The following is a 5601-nucleotide window of genomic DNA, read 5'->3' on the forward strand; positions in this document are numbered from 1 at the left end:
ATCTTTGTTCACTCAAACAAATCTTATTTTTGCCTTGCACACGTCAAAGAAACAGGATATATACCTGTTACAGTGTAACATAATACTTTTCTTGTCAAAAAAATTAAGGGAAAATGTACAACAAAATGGGTTAACATCGAGCACCGAAACACATTTTGTTAAACACCCTGCAGCTTCTTCAATTATGAGCAAACAGGGGTAGCTTTTCAATCCACCCAACACCAAGTCAAAGAAAGAAACATATAATTCCAGGGCCTTCCAAGCTTTTCGATCCGTCCTCATCAAGCAAAAGCTCAAGAGAGGAACGAAGAAAAAGCTTTTTGGGATCTGTAAGATTCAAGGATGATCCATTTGGGTTTCTGATATGAATTATGGCCACAAACGCCCTGAGAACAATCGAACAGCTGTTCTAGTATTACGCACCGACTTTTGGTTTGTAGCTAGTGTGGAAACTAGAAAAAAATGAATCAAACTATACGTTCATTAAATAATGTAAGTTCGAACAGTTGCTTGTCAATTTTTCGTTTCCGGCTTCCGAAGGGCACTAGGTGGTTGAAAATTGTTTTACCAAATTGTCCAAGTTGACACGTTGATGTCGAAATTATATAATAACATCTAAATATCTATTCAATGATTGATGTATAATTTTTTTATTTAAAAATAACTAAAACACTATTCCATGTTCTAAATATAAAAACAAAAATAACAACGATAGAACAAGCATCATTTCCTTTTCAAAAATAGTAGCAGATGAAACAAACTTGAGGTAAATTTTTTATAGAAGAACAAAAAGGAAGAAATTTGAGCAGACAAAAGAGACTAGTCTCAAGTCTTAACGGGTTCATTTAATTTTTTAACTTGTCTTATTTTTTAATATCTCGATGAATTTATTACATTGCATGTAAAATACACAAATTAATTAGTAATGCCTACTATTTATCATTTAGGAATAGAATTGATATTTAACTACAGTGTCCAACCAAATTTGAAGTGTCAATGAAGTACCATTTTGGCCAACATAAATCTAAGGCAATAGGGTACCCTACAATTTGAATATGAACCAACCCAACCAACCCCTTTCTTACCTATTTGCTCACGAAATTATACCATACAACCTAATTTTGTACTTGATTTTTGGGTACAACTTCTTCTTCTTTTTGTCTTTTTGGATGATCCAACAAAAACAAAAAATAGCCAAGCTTTTTCATAATGTGCAATGAGTGGTAACAAAAAGGATTACATTTCAAAACTCTAACCTAAAGTAATATGTTAAGAAAATGGAATTATGAATATATAGAATATTCAAGAATTGATATAAATATTGTTGACTCGTACACTATTTCAAATTTACTAGTAAACTGAACTTTTCCAATTGAAAAAAGAATAAAAGTCTAACTAATATTGATTGAAGTCGTGCAATGACGTAGGAACCCTCTAGGGCTAACAGGGAGGAAAGGTAAGGAATGTCAAACTCATAAAGGGCAGAAAGTGGCATTTGTTTTTTGCGGTCAGCTTTCATTTTTCTCAATGTCAAAACTCTACAGTCAAAAAACCCTTTTAGAATCCCAACAAGCCCCATTAGTTAATGAAAGGAAAATTAAATGGCTCTAGAGCTTAGAAGGAAAGAAAAAACAACCATATATGTGGGAAAACTAAGGTGAGACGATTTCAATTGTGTAGCAATAAATATGTTCACAATGCTCTTTCGAGAAGAGGACAACAATGGAGATAATGGCGGTGTCCAGGAGAAGGGACTTAAGAGATGGCCGGGAACTTTGACACACTCGACAGGAATTAACATTTCGGGATTCAAACCATTGACAATTCAAGACAAAATTAGGGTTGAATTTTATATGGACAATTTTTTGTTTATCTTGTCGAGATTTGTAAATTTTGTGTTGTTGAAGATTGTCATGATTAGTGTCAACTGGGTTTATATTATTATAAGTTATCGTGTTTAATTTCAATCAAGTTTACATATTGTTAGTCGTTAGTTAGATTTCTGAATTCACTTTTTCTAATCATTGATAATGAAATGATTCTTACTTTTTTTAATAAAATATAAAAAAAAAACTCAATCTTTCTCTCACGAAATAAATTTAAATCTATATCTAATCTTTTATACGCAAATTTGTTAGAAATCATAGATATTTACACTTTTTTTTTTCATTTCTTTTTTTGACCGTACTTTTCATGTTTGTTCAAGAAATTATAATTGAGAATTCTTCGTTTCTTTTTGTCCTCTTTAATAGTAGGGTTTTGACTAATATAAAAGTGTAATCAGTAGTAGTGAGGTTGGCATTTGAATTATACATTTATTATTTGATCATGATAGTATATATTAATTTCTTTCAATCAGTATATTACTAGCTAAAAATACTTAATTATAATGAGACAACTAATACCAAAATATAGGTCCAAACTCCAAACTTGAACTATAATCTTTTTTTTTTCTTGGAACACAAGAATCGTAGTTGTTTAGCGAAGGCAACTACCCAAATAATTGTAGGTGACTCCACCATACCCTAAATGTGTTTAAGGGCTTCAAACAAATCCAGTGACTTATGAATGTGTTTCCCAACCACACACATTGCACTAAATCAAAGTTAATGTTTAAGAATACAAAAAGTTTCATAATCTTTTTTTAAAAAAATTTTATGGCAAGTTGGCAACTGCCCTTCTTTATTCATAAGCAATTAAGATGATAAATTAAAAAAACTTGAGGAATATATGCACTAATCATTAATCCGTCTTTCTAATCCTTACCAGAGTGAGAGGACATGGGGAGGGGAGGGAGGAATGAACCATAATTTTGAACTAGGATTAATTTAATTAATTAACTACTAAACTTCAAGGCATAGGTCAACGAGCAAGGTAAAATTGAATTAATTAAGAATTTGTCTTTTTGTTTAATTTCATTGCGTTAATTAAGAAATTTGCAATGAAGTAAGATTGATTGAATAATTAATTACTAACTTGATTGAATTATTAATTTGTGATTTTAAATTTTAAAATAATATTGATTATTTGAAAACAGGATGTAATATTATTCAAAGCTTTTCTTCCTAAATTAAGACATGGAAAAAAAAAATAAACACAGGGGTAATGAGCTTACGGCTCTTGAGACAAAAAAGATGGTCCCTCTGGAAGACTAATTTACTATAATCCAAAAGTCAGAAGCTTCATTAAAGGTTAATCATGAACTTACCTAAACACTATCTGCTTCTAAGATTTGTATAATAAGAATAATAATAATTAGAGTAATTATTTGCGAGGAAAGGAGAACGAACTTGGGGTAATGAAATTCCTATTAAAAAAATGATCATTTGTTCCCTTGAAAGACTATTCTAATCAATTCCAAAAAATTGGAGAGGAATAAATATATGCAAATTGGTCTTTTCTAATATGCATTAGGATAATGCTAAGTCTAAGATCCTTTTGTCTGATTATATTTATATTCAAACGACATAAATTAAAATTGAATAATCTTCACTTATAAATTTTGAAGATTTTACTTTTTTTCACATGATGTTCTATGATATTTTTCAACTAAAACATACTGTGAATATCTTTTTTTTTTAATTAACATGCGCTACGAATAACATTTGATCATCTTACAAAAAATTTGACTTTTTTATCTAATAAAATTATAAAAATAGCTTTAAATATGAATAAATTAATAAGCCGACTTTGTATTTTTGTAGTTTTGTAGTTTTGCAAAAGTAATGGAGCCCACATTTGTTTTTATTTTAATGACAGCGTGGGATTTTTAGTACTCCGATCAAAAGTAAAGCCTGAGGATTATGCATGAAATGAGGGTTTCCCATGTTATCCTCACAATCTACCAACCACAATTATAAATCTCAATTAAAGACTCTCACCAACTTCCTAACGCAGAGAATGAACCCAGGGAAGAGTATGTTACACAAAGAAACACGTACACCCTAACAAACAAGTCAAACATTTTATTTTATATATATTACAATCTTTTGCCTGTCAATTTCACATGATTTATTAATCATATATTTATGCTGATTCAGTGATCAAAACCCCCCTTCGGAGTTGAAGTAAAATCAATAGGGTCACTAACAGACTTTTGGCCAGCATATAATTGTTTATGAACAAATCTCAACAGCTCGGAAAAAGGAATAAAACCATATTAAAATCAAAATCACAAATATATTATTATGAACAAGATGGATTCTTATGCTGATTTTGTAAGTTAACATATGTACATGAATATTCATCTTTTGATTTCTTCAACAACTACGAGGGAAGAACAAAGGGATTAGAAGAGTGTGCATATCTTGGGTTATATATCATATGTTTCATGTATGACTTTTGTTTTTTCCATTAGGTGAAATATCGACTCTAGATATCTGGAAATGATAACCCTGACTCATTCTGCAGAAAAAGAAAGGCAGTGGCCTGTAGTTAGCCTTGAAGCATCAGCATGATCATAAGGATTATTAATGATAAACTTTCAGGTTAGTTGGGAGATGAGGGGGGGTTAGGTGGGTGAAGTGTACCTTATTTTAAGTATCCCTAACAAGACAAATCTAGCTTTTGTTGCCTTCCTCCAGGAAGAACTCAAGCTTTCAGGAAATGGGGAAATGTCGATTTGTTTTGTTACTTCTCCTATCAAAATTTATTGTGTGCTTAAGCAGTTAAGCTGCTGTTGGAAATGGGGTCCGCCTGGACATCTACCGTCCAAATTGGAAGCACGTGCTTGTATATTCAGCTCGCCTCTGACACTTGTCTTTCTACAAAGCCAAAATACGTCATTTTATCTGATTCACCTGTCCCATTGAGACAGTTTTGCCTAAACATTTTTGAATCTTTTCTCGTAACTGATAATACATTTTGCTGGCTCTTCCGAAATCCCCAGTTGCTAATGGCTGGAAACCCTTTTTGGGGGACGCATTTAGGTACCATTTTGAATCGAAATTCATTGTAAAAATGGAGACGAGAAAGTAACAGTACCTTGAACATGACAACCACAATCTTGTTTTCCTAACTTTTGGATGTTACTCTAGCTTAATTAGGTGACTGAATTACATGTTTGTGTGAACCCATTCAGATCGGGGTTTATGCAAAAGCCATAGACTTATGGTGTGGATGTCTGCGCTTCTATTTTTTTCCAATATTGCAGGCGTCCCGTTATGGTATTGACATGGAGGGATGATGAAGAAGGGCAAAATTGTCTGAAATATCATTGACTAATTGCAAAGTTTTCTTTTGTGTGTATGCCTGATCCAGAAAGTTCATTAATTTGACAGGACTATGTGGAAATTGGCATCCTCTTGTAGTGGTACGCTAAAGATTGAGGTGCCAATGGGGGAGAAAATCATTTATCATAGAAATTGGTGATGATGATGGTGATCTGCACTTCGCTTCCAGGGTAAATTATCTGATCGTTTTCCCTTTTGGTAATCAGGTATGTACATATAATTCAATAAAATGAGCTCGACGACGTAAGTCATGCGTTACCTTTGCCCTCCTTTTGGCCAAAAACTTGTGGCTGAACGATGACCTTTAACACAATACTAATATTTGATGATTATCTTGTTTCAGTTTAAGCATTTTTATGTCTTAAAATGC

Source organism: Theobroma umbraticum, unplaced genomic scaffold (genome assembly GCF_002168275.2).
Source record: "Theobroma umbraticum cultivar Fairchild unplaced genomic scaffold, ASM216827v3 scaffold_44.0, whole genome shotgun sequence".
In the NCBI taxonomy this organism is placed as follows: Eukaryota; Viridiplantae; Streptophyta; class Magnoliopsida; order Malvales; family Malvaceae; genus Theobroma; species Theobroma umbraticum.